Genomic DNA, 21026 nt, shown 5'->3' with positions numbered 1-21026 from the left:
AAGGCTGTGTGAAATATACAGACTGGCCAAACCATTTTATGAAGTTACTAAGGTGGGAGAAAATGGCCTAATTGACTAGAAATCTGGCCAACCAAATGCCTTCAAGAGGCTAAAAGAAAAACAGTGGGCAGTCCTGTTGCCAGGGCTCCCTGACTTGGCCATGTCTTTTGATTTGTACGTTATCAGAAAAAAACAAATAGAACAGCTGGGGGAGTGATCTCCCAGAATGTAGCATCCTGGGTAAGACCAGTTGCTTATCTCTCTATGCAACTTGATGGAGTCTCAAAAGGATGCCCTCATGCCTAAGAACACTTGCAGCCACTGCCATGCTGGTGCAAGAGGCTGATAAGTTGACTTTGGGACAAAACTTAAGAGTCTGGGTACCATATGCAGTGGTAACTTTTTTTTTTCCTGAGTGAGAATCTCACTTTGTCACCCTCAGTAGAGCGCTGTGGCATCACAGCTCACAGCAACCTCCAGCTCTTGGGCTTAGACAATTCTCTTGCCTCAGCCTCCCGAAGATCTGGGACTACAGGCGCCTGCCACAATGCCTGGCTATTTTTTATTTTTATTGTTGTTGAAGTTTGGCCAGGGCTGGGTTTGAACCTGCCACCTTCAGTATATGGGGTCGGCACCCTACTCACTGAGCCACAGGCACTGCCTGCAGTGGTCACTCTTATGAACACCAAGGAGTATTATTGGTTGAAAAACTAATGCCTCACCGAATATCAAAGCTTACTGTGTAAAAATCTGAAGTTCGTTATAGAAGTTGTATGCATGAGGCCATGCACTTAGGACAGAGGCAAAAGAAAATTGAGAGGCTTTTAGCGAGACACTTCTATATTCCCCTGTTGGCCACCCTTGGCAAGAAAGTCAGCCACCATTGTGAAGCATGCAACCAACACAATGCTAGACAGGGACCATCCCCGCGACCTAAAATTCAGTCCTACAGGGAAGTCCCTTTTTACAATGTGCAAATGGACTAACCTGAGTTGTCAAAATGTGGAAGAGATCAGTACTTATGAGTTTTGGTCTGCACATACTCAGAATAGTATAAGCCTTCTCCTAATACGCTGGAATTAGTAAAAGTGTTGTCCACAGAAATGATCCAATGGTTTAGGTTGCCACTCTAGTTTAAATTTGATATGGGGGCGGTGCCTGTGCCCCAGTGCTGAGGGCACCGGCCCCATACAGCAAGAATGGTGGGTTCAAACCCAGCCCTGGCCAAACTGCAACAAAAAATAGCCGGCGTGTGGCAGATGCCTGTAGTCCCAGCTACTTGGGAGGCTGAGGCAAGACAATCGCCTAAGCTCAGGAGCTTTTGCTGTGACGCCATAGCACTCTACTGAAGGCAATAAAGTGAAACTCTGTCTTAAATAAATACATAAATACGTTTGACAATGGGCTAGCCTTCATAACAGAAATAGTGCAAATGATAGCTAAAGCTTTGAATGTCACCTGGAAACTACATAAGCCTCAAAGCTTGGGTAGGGTACAGTGCATGAACAGGGCCATAAGATCAGGAATCAATAAACTGCCAGGAAACAAAGCTTAAATGGATACAGGCCTCTATCAATTCTCTGCAATTTAGCAGGGACTCCTAAAATAACTGGGCGAGATGAAATTGAACAGGCAGAAGCCCTAGGAAGAGTAGCAAGGAAGATCTCCCCTTGGTTAATTAACTGTATTCTTTTATGTCTCTACATCTTTTTCTCTAGAGGATCAAGTGTAGGTCAAGGATCAGAACCCAGTCCCTCTCAAACCAAGATAGAAGAGACTCACACCGTCATCCTGACCACATGCACAGCAGTGAAGGTGGAAGAGAGCCTTGCCTGGGTTCATCACAACCAGCTGAAGAGAGCTTACTGCTTTATGGGAAGCAAAGGTTAACTTTTAAGTCCAATTGTGAAAAAGTTGTATCCAATTGTGGGAAAAGCACAGATGTGATCTGTACACCCACACCCCTAAGATAGGACAAAAGTGAGTCCTTTATAAATTTTATGAATGCAAAGGCACCCAGAAGGGAGCATGTGCTCATAATCAGACACAGTACTCCATATATGACACAGGGAAGAGTAAAGACCCCCAGCACAGTACAATTAAGGCCTGGGTAACAAACCCAAGAGGAGTCACAGTTCTTGAAATCTGAATGCTCCTCCAGACCAGGGAAATAGGAAAGTCCAGCAAGGTGAACGTGAAGTTTACTGCCTATAGTGCCATGTGAGGGTGCTGCAGGAGTGGGGGAAGAAACTGTAGGACAGATCAGAAATACCTCTATGCCTCAGATTTTATACAAAAGTGATGTAAAGTCAAATGTGAAAAGTGAAAATGTGTAATAGAGAGCACTTGACACAGTGAGGACTGCGGCAAAAGAAATGTGCTCAAAAGAAGTAGTGAAGGCAGATTGCTCCATAGAGTCAGTGTAACCCCTGGAGCCAGTCTTGCAAATGAATACCAGCTCCTGCATAATCAAGCTGATATTGAGACCCCTAATTAAAATATATATGGAGTCTCAAAAGGGGGGAATGAGAGAGGATACCCAAGAAGGGTGAGGTCTAGGAGAACAGAGGTCTTCCCAAGGAGACCCCAAATATATACCTGTAGGGTCCTCCCCATGGTGATTCAGCTCTTAGGAGTTTGTGGAAACTTAACTTCCTGGGACATGAAATTTTCCACTTCTGTGAAGTTCTATAGTTCTGTGAGGGCTGAAACAGCTTCTCCAGCTGGAGATTCAAACTGAACAACGAGAAAGGTACCTGTGAGCTGGAAATTTCTGACTGGGGATAAAAGGAAGAAGACTAAGCCAATCAGGGAATGTGGCCATTTTGAATTCTTCAATGCCTTTTGCTCCTCCAGCTGAAATAAAGCTCTTCCTCTTATAAAAATGGTGTTTGTGTACTCTTTTTTTCCATTGGGCCTGGTCTTCCTGTAACAGTAGTAACCATTTCAAAGCTTCCTTCTGCTCTTGGGCCCTTTGGCTGTCCTGGCTTTCTCTCACTGTCTCTTCATCCCCATTCTAGTTAGCCAGACCTTCAAAATTTGATTTAACATTCTGCTTGTGCAATATTTTTTAAGCTTTTAAATCTCAGGGCTAACTGGATGATGAAATGGATTGTAGAGATGAAGAAGAAAAATGGAGATGAGGCAGGGGTAGGTAAGGAGCCACATTACCTGGAAGTGAAGACATCGAGAGAGATGTAGGTGCAATAAATAATCTGGAGCAGGCAGAGGGAATTCAGAATGTCTACCATGCTATTAGTTTATCTTGCTGAACATGTATATTTTCCTTCCAGATTTTGGTATCATAAGGTCACATATGGGACCAGATGTCAGGTATGTGTTCCCTGTTTTTCTGTTCCAAGTGCAAAAGAATGGTTACTGGTACCAAGACAGTGGAACAAATAGATACATGTATGGAAATTTCAACATTAAATGATTACATGCTCCAGAGAAGGAACATATCTACATTTTGAAGTGTAGAAGATGCTGGGTTTAGTAAGATGTTTCCTCTTTATGCTGATTTTCCAATTCCATGTTAACTGGTGTGGAGGTAAAATTATTCATGATTTTTTCTGGAGAGCAGGCAAACTTCCAAAATGAAGAGTTCTCTGATTGTCTATCCCTGTCAGGCAATTTCCAGAAGTTATCATTGTTTTTGTAAAGTGTGATAGAACTGGTGTAAATTGTACTATGTCAATTAAAATAAGTCACTTCAACCTACTGTCACTTAACTTGTATGCACTCTCCAAAGATGTCAGTTTGTGGACTTAGCCATGTCTCCACATTGTGGCCTCTCTACCTCTAAGACTCATTTTTGCAGAGCAAACATCAGTTCAGTTTTTGGAAGCCTTCAAATGCCAGCTTTTCTTTCCAGGAAGCCCCCTCTGGTCAATTTGTTCCTCATACTATGGACACAGGATCTCCCAGTATCATCTGCCCCATCTCTCCTTGCCCAACTAACAGAATAAACACAACTTTAAGGCTTTGAGATATGATTGACATTTGTAGAGTATTTTATCCATATGAATTCTGATTAGAAAAACATGAGAAATATTTCTCTATGACTTCCCTTATGTACTGAAATGTGTGAGTAGTGGTTATAGGATTTGATACTTTCTTCACATTTGTAGACGTTTTCTCTGTTATGAACTTTTCATATATAAAAAGGTTTGAGCACAAGTTAAACACTTGTCAAGTTCTTCATTTTTGTAGTTTCCCTTCAACATAAATTTTATTGTGTAGAGAAAATGTGACCACTTCCATAAGACTTTCCTATATTTTCATATTTTTACAATATTTCTCTTGTATGATTTCTCAAGGGCTCAAGACCAGTTAAAACCTTTGCCAAATTATTCACTTCTGTAAGATTTCTCTTCAATATAATTCTCTTATGTGTAGTAAGGTTTGAGCTCCAGTTAAAGGCACTGCCACACTGTTCACATTTGAAGGATTTCCCTCCAGTGTGAATTCCTTTTTGCTAAGCAAGTTATCAACACCAGGTAAAGGTTCTTCCACATTCTTCATATTTGAGGGTTTCTCTTCTGTATGATTTCTTTTATGTACAGTGAGGTTTGGATGTGAGTTGAATGTTCTGTCACGCTGTACATATTTATAAGTTTTCTCTCCAGAATGATTTTTTTTTGAGGTAGTCTTATTTTGTCGCCCTCAATAGAGTGCTGTGTCACAGCTCACAGAAAACTCTAGCTCTTGGGCTTAGATGATTCTCTTGCCTCAGCCTCCCAAGTAGCTGGGACTACAGGTGCCCACTGGAAGGCAGGCTATTTTTTGTTGCAGTTTCACTGGGGCAGGGTTCAAACCCACCATCCTTGGTAGATGGGGTTGGTGCCCTACTCACTGAGCCACAGGCACTGCTCCAGAATGAATTATTTTATGTCCAGAGGTTCATGTACGAATTAAAGGCTTTGCCACATTGTTGACATCTGTAAGGTTTCTCTCCAGAATGAATTCTTTGATGTACAGAAAAGTGTGAATACTGGTTAAAGGCTTGGCCACATTCTCGACATTCTTAGGGTTTCTAGACAGAATTAAATCTTTTAAGTACATTTAGAGTTGGGTTCCAGTTACAGGCTTTCCCACATTCTTGACATTAGTAGTGTTTCTCTTCAGAATGAGTTCCTTGATGTTTGGTAAAGGTTGAACTGCAATTAAAAGCTTTTCCACATTCTTGACATTTATAGGGTTTCTCTCCAGAATGAATTCTTTTATGGGTGGAAAGCTGTGAGTTCCGGTAAAAGGCTTTTCCACATTCTTGACATTTGTAGGATTTGTCTTCAGAATAAATTTTTTTATGGCTAGAAAGGTGCAATATTTAAAGGCTTTTCCACATTCTTGACATTTGTGGAGTTTCTCTCCAGAATAAATTCTTTGATTTACAGAAAGGTGTGAGTACTGGTTGTTAAGTTTATTGCATTCTTTATAGTGGTAGGGTTTTCCTTCAGTGTCAATACTCTTATGCTTGAAATATTTTGATCTGTGGCTAAGACATTTGCCATAGTTTTCACACTTGCAGAGTTTCTCTACAGTGTGAAGTCTCTTATGCTTAGACAGTCTTGAGCAAGATTTGAAGACTTTGCTACCTTCTTTACTTGTGTACTATTTTTCTCCAATATGGATTATCTTATGTTCATGAATTTGTGAGCATAGATAAGAGGCTTTCCCATACTTTTCACATTTAATTGTTTTTTTTTTCTACAGTATATATCATCTTATGTCTATTTAGATTTGAAAATTGTCTGAAGACTTTCAAATATTTTCTATGCTGGAAAATTCTGCTATGGGTATCTGTTAAACACTGGTCACATCTACCGGAACATCCCTTTTGCTGCTTACACTCATCCACACTGTCCCAGTCTTTTTTTAAGTGAAAATTTCCTGGGCCACACACTTGACATCATCTCAGAATTATCTCTGGGAATGAAATATTTGTGCCCAGCTCTTGAAAATCATCTTCTTGCTTGAAAAGTTTCATTAGAGAAGTCTGCAGTCACTCTGATGGATTTTCCCCTGTAGGTCAACTGGTGCTTATTCCTGGCAGCTTGAAGAGTCTATTCTTTTGTCTTGACTTTGGACAGGTTCATCACAATGTGTCTTGGAGAAGCTTGGTTAGAGTTGAGGTGACCTGGGGTCCGATATCCCTCTGAAAAGAGTGTCAAAATCTTTGGTGATATTTGGGAAATTTTTATTTATAATATTCTCTAGTATGGCTTCCATTCCCCTGGAGCATTCTTCGTCCCCTTCTGGAATACCTATAACTCTTATGTTTGAAAGCTTCATAAAGTCCCATAATTCTGTCAGGGAACGTTTTGCTTTCTCTCTCTTCTTTTCTGCTTGTTTAACTATCTGAGTTGTCTCAAAAGCTTTGTCCTCTACCTTCAAAATTCTTTCTTCTGCATGGTCTAATCTGTTGTTGATACTTTCTATTGCATCTTTAAGTTCCTTAATTGACTGCTTCAGTTCCTTTAGCTCTGCTATATCCTTTCCACATTCTTCATATCGTTCATCTATCTCTTATTTGGTTCTGTTTTTGGATTTCCTTTTGGTTATTTTCCACTTTATCAGCAGTTTCCTTCATTGTTTTCATCATCTGTGTTCTAAATTCCCTTTCTGTCATTTCTAATATTTCTTTATAGGTGGAATCCTCTGAAGTAGCTACCTCACAGTCCCTTGCGGTGGTTGCTCTGGACTGGTTTTTCATGATGCAAGGAGTTTTGTGCTCATTCTTTCACATGAGTGATTTCTTTTATCTGTTTCCTTGCCCTAATTTTCCTTTCACTTCCTCTTGATCTTTAAGTTGCCATGCCTCTGGACTAGGGTTTTGATGAGTCCTTTTGGTACAGGACCAGAAGGATGAGAAGATTGAAGAGCAAGAAGGGAAAAAAGAAAGAAAAAAAAGTGAGAGGAGAGAGGATGGGTAAAAGGGAATAATGACAAAAGGAAGAGAGGCACGGAAAGAGGAAGACAGGAGCAATAAAGGTGTACAGTATGGTAGTTTGACCAACTTTAAAAACCCCCAACCTCTGGGGTTGCTGCGTTGGGTGGGTCCCTCAAGGTCAGCAGCTCTTAGCTAGCCTGTTTGGACACAGTACCCCACCTCCACCAAGTAGAGAGGAAAGGCAAAAATGCTATAAATCAAACACAAAGAAGCAAACAGAAAACTTTATGGGATAAAATTGGGGGGAAAACCAAAATAATAGGGGTAGAAACACTAGCAAAAAATGAAGTTCTAATTGTTGAAAAAGCAACAATGAAAAATTGTATTTAAACTAGCAAAATGAACAAAGAAAAGAAAGCGGAAAAAAAAAGAAATGAAAAATCTATAGGGAAAATGTTGAAATTAAAAACAAAAACAAAAACAAAAAAGGAAAAAGCAAACCCCAAAACAAAGCAGTATATATATCTTGCTGGGCAACAGGTGATCCTCTTGGTATGAGATGTTAATCACAGTGCTAGTACAACTGTATGAGATGGAGTCGTCTGCTGATTTCTCAAACCCCACAGGGAGGAGAACCTAAATCTCTCCTCTGCCTACTTACAAGCCACTTTAAATTGCTAACCTTGGCTAAGCAGAAGCTTTCCCAGAAAAACACTTGTCACTGGGATCACTCCTGACGTAGCTATCCACTTACCCAGTCTACCAAAATTGGTCTCACTCTATGGTCCTAAGGGCTAAGGCTGTAAGGCATCTCAGTCCCCGCCTTTAGGCTGCTCAGTCACTAGATCACTCATTCCCGCCCAAACCTTGCTCTGCTACCCTGAGGGCAGAGCTCGCTGGGCCAGTTCTCCCACAATGGCTCCATACAGCCCACCACTGAACACTTTTAGCTCTGTCTGGATTAGTGGCTCAGTCCTGGGCCCTAGACAACACTTAAATTTTTTGCAGTCTTGCCCAAATTCTCCCAAGGTTGTTCAACTGAGTGCCATGTCCAAGAAAAACAAAACAGCTCACAGTTAAGGCCTTTCCAGTTTGCAATCTCAATGCCACTGCACTTACAGCTGCTGGCGGAATTAGACCGAATGAACACACGCAGACATTTGCCAGTTTTCTACTGCTTTTGTCCTCCTCACGGGGTCCAGAAACCTCACGCTGACTCACTGTGTCCCCAAATGGATGTTTCTGGGCAGATCCCACCATCCAGAGATGCCTGGAGTCTTCTCTCCCCGGACCCACTGTGCCCAGTTGCAAGAAATCTGTTACTCAGCTGCCATCTTAGTATGTAACTGCTAGGGAAAAATTCTTTTCCTTATCTTCTCTAGCTTCTAGAGGAGGTCTACATCCCTTGGCTTGAGGCACTCTTCTTCCATCTTTAAAGCCAGCAATGTAACATCTCATTCATTCTCTCCTTCCCCTTCCTCTCTACTACCCACCCTTCCTTCTCATCTTTTCTCTCATCATATCTCCTCTCTGATACAGTAAAACATTAATCAGCTTCTTGCCCACCCTCCCTTACCCTACGCACCATCCTTGCTGAGCCGGTCTGCTGGCCTGGCTCCCCTCCCCGTTTCTGACGGGCAGGTAGACTGCCCTGAGGAGGCAGGGAGGAGAAGGCTGAGCTGGCTTGAGGGAGGGCAACGATGCCAAACTTCTGTACTGCCACCAACTGCATACAGAAGAGCACCCAGTCCGACCTGGCCTTCTTCAGGTTCCCACAGGATCCGTCCAGAGGCCAGAAGTGGGTGGAGAATTATAGGAGCACAGACTTAGAAGATAAAACACCTCATCAATGAAATAAACATTATCGATTATGTGCCAAACACTTTGAGACCTCTATGATCTGTAGAACTAGCCCTTACAGTACAGTTCTTCGAGATAATGCAATACCAACAATATTTGATCTTACCATATTGAACAATCCATACAGTAGACACAGAAAATGAATAAAAGAATTGAGTGAGGATTAAATTGGAACTCTGAAACAGAAAAAAATTGATGAAACTTCTGAACAGGAACAAAAACCATAAAGAACCAATAACAGCAATGCTCAGAACCCCAGTGCAGAAGAGGGAGGTGAAGAACAGGATGAGGACATTTTACCTCTAATCCTTGAAGAAAAGGAAAACAAAGAATATCTAAAATCTCTATTTGAAATCTCTTTATCTATTTGATAACTTTCAAGCACTGCTGGAGTGCCAGATAAATTCTAGTGAAGAGGTTCTGACAAAGCACTTTGAGACAACAGCAGTTAAAACATTGTTTCGTTCAAAAAATACAGCAGAAACAGATGCTATAAATCTGTGATAGCTGCATTTGGGAAGAAACTCTCAGGGAAGTGAGAGACTCACACTTCTTTTCTCTTATCACAGATGATGTAGTGGACACAGCAGGGAAACAGTACCTACAGGTGCTGGTGAGGTTCCAGGATGAATCTCATAACCATTCTTTCCTGAGAATTTATGAAATTGGCCTCAGAACGGATCTCAGACTGATATAAATACATGTCAGTTAACCATAGCTAGGAAAACAGTAAATGAAAGAACAATGGAGAATGATATAATTTATTCTTTAAAAAGTGAGAAAGAAATTTCTGGGCTTCTGGCATAATGAAGCCAATGCAGAAATTTTTGCTGTGAATTTTCACACTACAATAACTGAGAAGTGGGTGGTAAATATGGAGTATTGTTGTGGTCAAAAAAACAGAATATGTCTTCAAAGACAAGTACCTACATGTTCACTAAAATGTTTAAGTTTACATGTTTCAGTTGTGTTGGGACCTGAATTTTAATAGCAAGAATTGTTGACCTACAATGGACACGAGTCCTGAGAATTTATGAAATTGGCCTCAGAACTGATCTCAGACTGATATAAATACATATCAGTTAACCATAGCTAGGAAAAGAGTAAATGAAAGAACAATGGAGAATGATATAATTTATTCTTTAAAAAGTGTGTATTTATAAACTCATAGGAAGTATTCAGAAGAATAAACACTGTTAAGTTTCTTCTATGAATCATTGGAGGAAAGTAAAGACTTTTTCCTCATGTACATCCATATAACTTGACATTTTATTGTATCAGGACTCTGCTACATACGTCATTCCTGAATATCACTATGGTCACATTTAAAGTACTCCAGGTGGAAAGGTATATACTGAAGCCAGTACCTAATCTACCCTTTAAGGCAATTTTGTAAGTCTTTAGTTTTCTCTGAATGTCCATCATGGCTGTTGTTGTATTACCCTTCACATTCAGAATGTCAGTAAAATATCTTTTTTAAAAAATATTTCCTGTTAAGGTGGTGTCACCAGCTCAGTGGGTAGGGCACCGGTCACATACACCAAGGCTGGCAAGTTCGAACCCAGCCTGGGCCAGCTACAACAATGACAACTGCAACAACAACAAAACAAGAGAAAAAAGCAGGGCATTGTGGCTGCCACCTATAGTCCCAGCTACTTGGGAAGCTGAGGCAACAGAATTGCTTAAGACCGAGAGTTTGAGGTTGCTATGAGCTGTGATACCAGGCACTATACCCAGGGCCACAGCATGAGCCTTTGTCTCAAAAAAAAAAAAAAAACAAAAAAAACAAAGTTGTATGGGTCTCTGGGAGGCTGAGGCAAGTAAATTGCCTGAGTTCCTGGGTTTTAGACCAGCCTGAGCAACAGCAAGACCCTGTGTTGAAAAATAGCCATGCATGGATGTGGGGGCCAGTAGTCCCAGCTACCTGGGAGGCTGAGGCAACAGAATAAGTAGAATACCCAAAGAGATTGAGGTTGCTGTGAGCTGTGAGGCCACAGCACTCTACAGAGGGAGACATAGTAAGACACTATCTCACACACCAAAAAAAGGAAGAAATTTCCAAAAGTTTGTTCATAGCTCTGAGTCAAACTCTGACATTCTCCCAAGAACACACAAAAAGGGGATGGATTAAAGATGGCAGCTGAGTAACAGCTTCCCTGCAACTGGGCACGATGAGTCTGGGGAGATAAGACACCAGGCATCTCTGGCTGGTGGGATCTGCCTATAACCATCCTTTGAGGATACAGGGAGTCAGCAAGGGAATTCTGGATGCCAAGAGGAGGACAAAAATGAGAAAACTGGCAAGTGGTTGCCTGTGTTCGAGCGACCTAATCCCGCCGGCAACCATAAGTACAAGCAGCAGTGAGACTGCAAACCGGAAAGGCCTTACCTGTGAACTGTTTTGGTGTTTTTGGACTTCACACTCAGTTAAACTGACTTGGGGAGAGCTTGAGCAGGAGTGCAGAGAATTTTGGGCATTGTCTAGGGCCCCAGACTGAGCCGCTGAGCTGGGTCACAGGGAGCAATTGTGAGAGAACTGCTCCAGCAAGCTCTGCCCCTCAGGATCCCAGAGCAAGGATCGGGCAGGACCTAGTAACCTAGTGACTGACAGCCTAAAGGCAGGGACTGAGCTGCCTTACAGCCTTAACCCTCAGGGGCAGAGTGAGACCAGGTTTTGGCACACTGGAGACTCAGGCTGTTGCTCTGGGTAAAGTGCTGTGGCATCACAGCTCATGGCAACCTCAAACTCCTGGGCTTGGTGCCGCCCGGACCTCCATAAGAGCTGCACTGCGACCGGCACCCAGCGGGCCTCCGCATGCCCAGACAAAGAAGTGTGGGAGCTGCGCAACCCTACATCCTCTCTCCTGTGTCCTCCAGGTCTCCACCCTGGCCTGTTCATCTGGCCAGGGATACTGGTAGCTGTGTGCCCTCTGGAGCCCTCCCTGCCTCTGCACAGAACCCTTCACCTAGCCAGAGACTGCTGAGCCTTGGGCTCTCTATGCCAAAGTCACTGGGCACCAGGCACTCCCAGAACCGTGCACACCACCTCCCAAACTGTTGCTGGATCCAGGTGTGTCACATGCTTGACCTGCTTCCCAAACCAGAACTCCCTAGCTGGGGCAGCCCCAGAGTAACTACACAGGATCACTCCCTACAAAGATCCAGCAACAATAAAGTGATCCCGCTAGGGTCTAATCATGGAGAGACACCTCCCCGACTCTTAGGACAGCCAGAGGCAATGGTGAAAAACAATAATAAGGTGAAATCAACAGAAAAACTCTGGCAATATGAACAATCAGAGTAAATCAACTCCATCAAGGATCAATGGGGCAGACACAGCACAAGATCCCATGCACAAACAAATGGCTGAGATGTCAGAAATCGAATTCAGAATCTGGATAGCAAATAAGATCAAATTAGAACTCCAAGCAGTAACCCAAAAGATATCTCAAGAATTCAACAAATTCAAAGACCAAATGACCAAAGATTTTGACACATTGAGACAAGAAGTTGCATCCCTCAAACATCTGAGAAACACAGTAGAATCCCTCAGTAACAGAATGGAGCAAGCAGAAGAAAGGATTTCTGACATTGAAGACAAAGCTTTCGAACGCTCCCAAACTCTCAAAGAGGAAGAGAAATGGAGGGCAAAAACAGATCAATCTCTCAGAGAGCTCTGGGATAATTTGAAGAAAACCAATATTCATCTTATAGGGATCCCCGAAAGAGACAAAGTGGCTTCACAAAGCACAGAATCTATTCTTCATGAGATTATGAAGGAGAACTTTCCAGACATGCCAAGAGATTCTGAAGTTCAGATAGCAGACAGTTTCAGAACTCTAGAATGACTCAACCCAAATAAGACATCCCCCACACACATAATCAATTTCACTAAAGTTAATATGAAGGAGAAAATTCTGAAAGCTGCCAGACGAAAGAAAACCATTACCTACAAGGGGAAGAATATTAGAATAACTGTGGATCTCTCTGCTGAAACCATTCAAGCTAGAAGAGGATGGTAATCGACTTTTAATCTCCTAAAACAAAATAACTTGCAACCCAGGATCCTATACCCACCTAAACTGAGTTTCATTTATGATGGACAAATTAAATACTTCAATGACATTCACATGTTGAAGAAATTTGCCATAACTAAACCAGCTCTCCAGAATATTCTCAGACCCATCCTCCATAAAGACCAGTGTAATCCTCCACCACAAAAGTAAACCCACTCAGAAAATTTTGATCAAATTCCAACTTCCACAGTCACATAAGGATTAAAAATGTCCACCGGACTTTCAAAAAGCTTATCAATATTCTCAATTAATGTGAATGGTTTAAACTGTCCTCTAAAGAAGCACAGGTTGGCTGACTGGATACAAAAACTCAAGCCAGATATCTGCTGCATACAAGAATCGCATCTTACATTAAAAGACAATTATAGACTCAAGGTGAAGGGATGGTCATCTATATGCCAGGCAAATGGAAAGCAGAGAATAGCAGGCACTGCAATCCTGTTCGCAGATGCAATAGGCTTTAAACGAACCAAAATAATTAAGGATAAGGATTGACACTTCATATTTGTTAAAGGTAATACTCAATATGATGAGATCGTTATTATTAATATTTATGCGCCCAACCACAATGCACCTCAATGTATAAGAGAAACTCTAACAGACATGACCAATTCAATTTCCTCCACTTCCATAGTAGTTGGAGATTTTAACACCCCTTTAGCAGTGCTGGATAGATCCTTCGAAAAGAAGCTAAGCAAAGAAATTTTAGATTTAAAGTGAACCATTCAACATCTGGACTTAACAGACATCTACAGAACATTTCATCCCAACAAAACTGAATACACATTCTTCTCATCAGCCCATGGAACATACTCCAAAATCGACCACATCCTAGGCCACAAATCTAACCTCAGCAAATTTTAAAAAATAGAAATTATTCCTTGCATCTTCTCAGATCATCATGGAATAAAAGTTGAACTCATTAACAACAGGAACCTGCATACCCACACAAAAACATGGAAGCTAAACAACCTTATGCTGAAGGATAAATGGATTATAGACAAGATTAAGAAGGAAATCACCAAACTTTTGGAACAAAACAACAATGAAGACACAAATTACCAGAACCTCTGAGATACTGCAAAGGCAGTCCTTGAGGGAAGTTTATACAACTGCAAGCCTTCCTCAGGAAAATGGAAAGAGAGGAAGCTAATAACTTAATGGGACATCTCAAGCAACTGGAGAAAGAAGAACACCCAAACCCAGCAGAAGAAAAGAAATAACCAAAATCAGAACAGAACTAAAAGAAATTGAAAACAAAAGAATTATACAACAGATCAATAAATCCAAAAGTTGGTTTTTTGAAAAGATCTATAAAATAGATAAACCTCTGGCCAACCTAACTAGGAAAAAAAAAGTAAAATCTCTCATTTTATCAATCACAAATGGTAACAATGAAATATCAACAGACCCCTCAGAAATTTGAAAAATCCTTAATGAATACTACAAGAAACTCTACTCTCAGAAGTATGAAAATCTGAAAGAAATCAACCAATACCTGGAAGTACGCCACCTACCAAGACTTAGCCAGAATGAAGTGGAAATGTTAAACAGGCCTATATCAAGTTGTGAAATAGCATCAACTATACAAAAGCGCCCTAAAAAGAAATGCCCAGGACCAGATGGCTTTACGTCAGAATTCTACTAAACCTTTAAGGAAGAACTAGTACCTATACTACTAAACCACTTCCAAAATATAGAAAAAGAAGAAATATTACCCAACACATTCTATGAAGCAAACATCACCTTGATCCCCAAACCAGGGAAAGACCCAACAAGAAAAGAAAATTACAGACCAATATCACTAATGAATATCGATGCTAAAATACTCAAACCTAGCAAACAGAATCCAACAACACATCAAAAAAATTATACACCGTGACCAAGTGGGATTTATCCCAGGCTGTCATGGCTGATTCAATATACGTAAATCTATAAATGTAATCCAACACATAAACAAACTAAACAATAAGTACCATATTCAATTGATGCAAAAAAAGCTTTCGATTATCCAGCATCCCTTCATGATCAGAACACTTAAGAAAACTGGTATAAAAGAGACATTTCTTAAACTAATAGAGGCCATCTACAGCAAACTCACAGCCAATATCATATTGAATAGAGTTCAACTGAAATCATTTCCACTTAGATCAGGAACCAGGCAAGGTTGCCCATCATCTTCATTGCTTTTTAACATTGTAATGGAAGTTTTAGCCATTGCAATTAGAGAAGAAAAAGCGATCAAGGGTATCCGCATAGGGTCAGAAGAGATCCAATTTTCACTCTTCACAGATGATATGATCATATATCTGGAAAATACTAGGGATTCTACTACAAAACTTTGAGAAGTGATCAAGGAATACAGCAATGTCTCAGGCTACAAAATCAACACCCATAAATCTGTAGCCTTTATATATACCAAGCCGAAAAAACAGTCAAGGACTCTATTCCTTTCACAGTAGTGCCAAAGAAGATGAAATATTTGGGAGTATACCTAAGAAAGGATGTGAAAGATCTCTACAAAGAGAACTATGAAACTTTAAGAAAAAAAATAGCTGAAGATGTTAACAGACGGAAAAACATACCATGCTCATGGCTGGGAAGAATCATATTGTTAAAATGTCCATACTACCCAAAGCAATATATAATTTTAATGCAATTCCTATTAAAGCTCCATTGTCATATTTTAAAGATCTTGAAAAAATAATACTTCATTTTATATGGAATCAGAAAAAAACCTCGAATAGCTAAAATATAACTCAGCAATAAAAACAAAGCAGGAGGAATCACGCTACCAGACTTGAGACTGTACTATAAATTGATAGTGATCAAAACAGCATGGTACTGGCACAAAAACAGAGAAGTAGATGTCTGGAACAGAATAGAGAACCAAGAGATGGATCCAGCTACTTACCGTAATTTGATCTTTGACAAGCCAATTAAAAACATTCAGTGGGGAAAAGATTTCCTATTTAACAAATGGTGCTGGGTAAACTAGCTGGCAACCCGTAGAAGATTGAAACTGGACCCATACCTTTCACCTTTAACTAAGATAGACTCTCACTTAATAAAAGATTTAAATTTAAGACACGAAACTATAAAAATACTTGAAGAAAGTGCAGGGAAACTCTGGAAGGAATAGGCCTGAATGAATATTTTATGAGGAGGACTCCCCAGGCAATTGAAGCAGTATCAAAAATACACTACTGGGACCTGATCAAACTAAAAAGCTTCTGCACAGCCAAGAACATAGTAATTAAAGCAAGCAGACAGCCCTCAGAATGGGAGAAAAATATTTGCAGGTTATACCTCCAATAAAGGTCTAATAACCAGAATCCACAGAGAACTCAAACGTTCTCTGGAACGTTTGCAAGGAAAGAACATGTGAACCCATCTCAGGGTGTGCAAGGGACTTGAAGAGAAACTTCTCTAAAGAAGACAGACACACAATCCACAAACACATGAAAAAAAGCTCATCATCCTTAATCATCAGAGAAATGCAAATCAAAACTACTCTGAGATATCACCTAACCCCAGTAAGAGTAGCCCACATAACAAAATCCTAAAACCAGAGATGTTGGCATGGATGTGGAGAAAAGGGCACACTTCTACACTGCCGGTGAGAATGCGCACTAATACATCCCTTCTGGAAGGATGTTTGGAGAATACTTAGAGACCTAAAAATAGAACTGCCATTCGATCCTATAATTCCTTTACTAGGTTTATACGCAGAAGACCAAAAATCACAATATAACAAAGACATCTGTACCAGAATGTTTAATGCAGCCCAATTCATAATTGCTAAGTCGTAGAAGAAGCCCAAGTGCCCATCGACCCACGAATGGACTAGAAAATTGTGGTACATGTATGCCATGGAATACTATGCAGCCTTAAAGAAAGATGGAGACTTTACCTCTTTCATGTTTACATGGATGGAGCTGGAGCATATTCTTCTTAGCAAAGTATCTCAGGAATGGAAGAAAAAGTATCCAATATACTCAGCTCTACTATGAAGCTAAATTATAGCTTTCACATGAAGGCTATAACCCAACTATAGCACAAGACTATGGGGAAAGGGCCAAGAAAGGGGAAGGGAGGGGGGAGGTAGGGGGGAAGGAGGGTAATCGATGGGGCCGCACCTACGGTGCATCTTAGAATGGGCACAGGCGAAACTTACTAAATTCAGAATACAAATCCCTACCTACAGTAACTAAGAAAATGCCATGAAGGCTACATTGAACAGTTTGATGAAAATATTTCAGATTGTATATGAAACCAGCACATTGTACCCCTTGATTGCACTAATGTACACAGCTGTGATTTAACAATAAAAATAATAAAAAAAAAAGAACACACAAAGAAACAGACAATAACAAAAATAAAACAATGCATCAACACAGCATCACAAGTCAATGAGAAACCCAACTGTGAGACACTGATGCACCAAGATTATGGAACCTTGCTGAGTGGTTTGTACAGTGTTGCCACTGTAAGCGCACAGCGGTAAGTTCACAAACGTAATTCTCATATCTCAAATAAATTTCTTTATAATAACAAAAAAAAAATAAAAATTGAGAAGATCACATTTTGAACACATACCTCACCAACACGGCGGTGCCAAGTTGGGGCCAGTTCATCCACTTTGTGTTCTGGCTGGGTCAGGGGCTGGGCTTTAGCCAGGTAGCATTTAGTTCTAAAATTTTGGGGATCTATTTGGAGAGGATTACTCAAGTGTGACAAATAATCAGTATGGACAAGAGAAAAAATTAAAGACTAACGTTTTGGAGCCACCTGGTCCTAGATAATTCACCAATTTAAGCAGAATCAGAAATCAGGGTGGATCCTGTCATCTCCATTTCCTTCTTTGGACACTTCATTTCACACCTGAATTCAGAGCTTTATTTTCTCTTCGTCCAGAAGAGCTTGGTTTGTTCAAAAATAAGGATAATCCTGATGGAAAATGGATTTGGAGAATTTTACAAATAGAAGACTGTAGCCTCAGGAGAAAACCCAATGTCTTCATAGTTAGAATACTATCATGAAGGTTAATTAGGGAATTAATAAAAATAAAAAATATTGAGGAATCTTCAAATTAACACATGCACAATTAAATTTTTTTTTTTATTTTTCATCATTGCTTTAATGTAACTATTGACCCAGTAAAGATGACATCACTTTAAAAAGCTTATTTTGAGCATATGTTTACATCAGATCACACAAGAGTATTGGGTTCAAAATTGATTTTTTACTGTTATCCCAAAATACTCAGCAGATAATCTTGTTCAGGGTAAAACTCTACTAAATATTTGCTGAATGAATGAGTTAGTCTTCTGACTTACTTTTTTATTTTTCCTTTTACATATACATGTGTTTATTAGGTTCCACCCTTTGCCTTCACAAAAACATATTAAAATTCAACAACAATAACAATGTTCAAGATGAGGACTAGAAACAAAACCTTGCAAAGAATGAAGATAAACACATTCAGAAAACAAATCAGACAATTGCTGCATCAAAACATCAAGCAATAATAACTACAACAATTTCAAGAAAGCAACATTCACATTGTCAAATAAGAGTATGTCCACTGTAGAATGCTTTGATTCTGAGGTTTAGCATGGAGTCATCAGTTAATCTATGACTATATAATTCAATTATAAATTAACCTATAACCCTATAATTAAATTTTAGATTTAGTTTATTACTTTCGTTTAGAAATGTCATTTATATGTGCATGCTTAGGTATATTTATTATATCTAAATTATATGTATTATACACAGTTATTATAAACGTATTTTAATTAGTACCACCTTCAGTTTTTTCTTTTATCTTTTTTTTTTTTTGTGTGTGTGTGTGTGTGTGTTTTTACTGGGGATGGGTTTGAACCCGCTACCTCCGGCATATGGGACTGGCGCCCTACTCCTTGAGCCACAGGCGCCGCCCATCACCTTCAGTTTTTCTAATGACTACCCATTTATTCTAACCAGATATTAGAAATCAGAATTATATATTAGAAATTTGCTCATGTAAATATATAATCTGTGCTTGCCCTACAAATCTTATACAGCCAGTGGTTTCACCACTGAACAGTAATCCTTTACTAAAAATTGTCTATTCTGGCAACAGTTAAAGAAAGTTTCTGTGTTTTACTCTATGAGTAGAAAATTAAATGGTATTTTCTGAACTTGTTAATTGATGTTTGGGAATTAAGTATTTTTATTTTTTTATTTTCCAAGAAAGCATTAAAGATATAAAATACATTTTGGCCCCATAGGCTGTGCAAATAGAAGCTTTTTTGATCAGCTCAGTTTGGAAATACATAGTAATTAAGATGTTGTGTCAGTCTTTGAGGTACTGTATGACTGACTTAGCTATAATAAAATAATTCACAAAATAATTTTAAACAATGTATATAAGACACATTATAAATTAAAGGCAGTAACTTCAAGCAAAAAAAAGATTAGAAAGTGTTGTTACCAATTGCTATTTGGGTAACAGGCTGACTTTCATCTGTATTTGTAGCATGTTATTCCATAGCACAGACTTGTGAAATCTGTATCTCATAAATTTGTCAAATGGGCTATTTCTACTAATGCCTTCTGTTTCAGAGGATGTGAACATTTTTGGTATTAAGTGAGTCTCTACTGAGTTAGTCCTGAGATTTTTCAGGGGGGAAGCTCTTCCCAGATAGAGAAATTTACCTGGATGTTGATTTCTTCTGGCCATTTCTCCTCATCCTCCAGTCACTAAACACCTACCAGGTTTGTTCAGAGAGTACCTTCATGGGAAGGCTATTGTTTTCTAGAGAATCCGTAATACTGAGTATTTAATTTAGACAATAATTCTCTCCCCAACAATAGACAAGGAATAAGGCATTGAAAGGAACTGATGACTCAACTTTTTCTCCAATCTAGCTTGTAAGAGGTTAAAGAAAGTATTTGTGTTCCAGCTGTCCTGTCACTGCTGCTACAGAACCAGCTTGTTTAGTCAGAGGGGAGAGTGAAGTATTAAGCAATGAATACGTAGCCCCAGTATTTACTACAAAGCCTTGGCCCACAGCTTTCCATAGGTAAAGAGATTTTAGACTACCATTTGCGCTGGGCATCCCTAGAGACATTGTACAGAACAGTTGGCTGCCCATGAAGGCATTATTGTCATGAACCAAGTATTACCTGTGGACAATGTTGTACCCATCTCAGGTTGCCAGAGTGGGCTGAGATCTGCATTTTCTCAAAGTCCCAAGGTCAGTGGGAGGTGGTATCTCTTCACAAGCATGCACCCACTTTCTACCCTCAATTCCCGAGTTTCAGACTTACCTCTGCCTGGGTACCTCTTTTTAGCTTTTGCTTCAATAAGTCCTCTTGGTCACACGACCTCTCTCTCTTCCTGGAGTTTTACTACTGACCACAGTGAAAGAGCTGCCCATTGATTCAGCCTGAGAGGAATCTGGGGTGTCTTCTTGGATCTTTTCAGGGAGTCTGTGAGGAGGTTTACATGGACCATATGCCTCCACTTGAGGGGTGGCAAACTAGAGCTTTAAGCCAAGAGCAGATGAAAGCCACAGGTTTGTAAGAGACACCACTGATGCAGCAGGGAAAAATCCATTTGTAACATGTTACTTGATTGAGAAAGTCACAACACAAAAAGGGCAGCAAGAAGAGCAGGTAGTCCCCAGTTTGTACCACAACCAGAAACGGTCCAGTTTGGCCATTTCTTGTCAAAGAAAAAATGTGTTGTTCAAGGGTGGCAGCAGTCACACATACATAGTCCGTCACCTTATCTTAGCAACAAAAAGCCAAGAGGTGTGCGGAGTGAATTAAAGATACACAGGAAGAAGTGAAAATGTCAGGCAATAAGAAAAAGAGGCTAGTGCTTTAAAGGATAAAGTTGGCTCCAGTTTTAATTTGCTTCATTTTCAAAGGAGTGACTCATAACCTTGAGTAGTGATCTCAAAACCCATAACTAAGGAAATACAGCTTCAGGCAGGCAGAAGAAAATACAGAGCAGCAGATTTAACACTATTGTGGCAGACTGATGCTGAGTAATTGATGTTTGTCACTTTCAGCAAATACACAGAAATCTGATGAGGTTTTAAACAAATTATCAAAACAAAACTAACACTTACCTGGACATTCCCTTTTCAGTTAGGCCAACCTGTTCGCATACAAAATTTTTCATAAATTTGCCTTTGCAAATG

General features: G+C 39.9%; 1 pseudogene; it reads left to right on the top strand.

The window, feature by feature from the left end:
- The first annotated feature begins 8592 nt into the window (after positions 1–8592).
- LOC128572554 (52 kDa repressor of the inhibitor of the protein kinase-like) lies at positions 8593–9779 on the top strand (annotated as a pseudogene).
- The last annotated feature ends 11247 nt before the right edge of the window (positions 9780–21026 follow it).

Source organism: Nycticebus coucang, chromosome 20 (genome assembly GCF_027406575.1).
Source record: "Nycticebus coucang isolate mNycCou1 chromosome 20, mNycCou1.pri, whole genome shotgun sequence".
NCBI lineage: Eukaryota > Metazoa > Chordata > Mammalia > Primates > Lorisidae > Nycticebus > Nycticebus coucang.
Note: the sequence above shows the minus strand (reverse complement) of the source record. Positions and strands in the feature narration are given on the sequence as shown.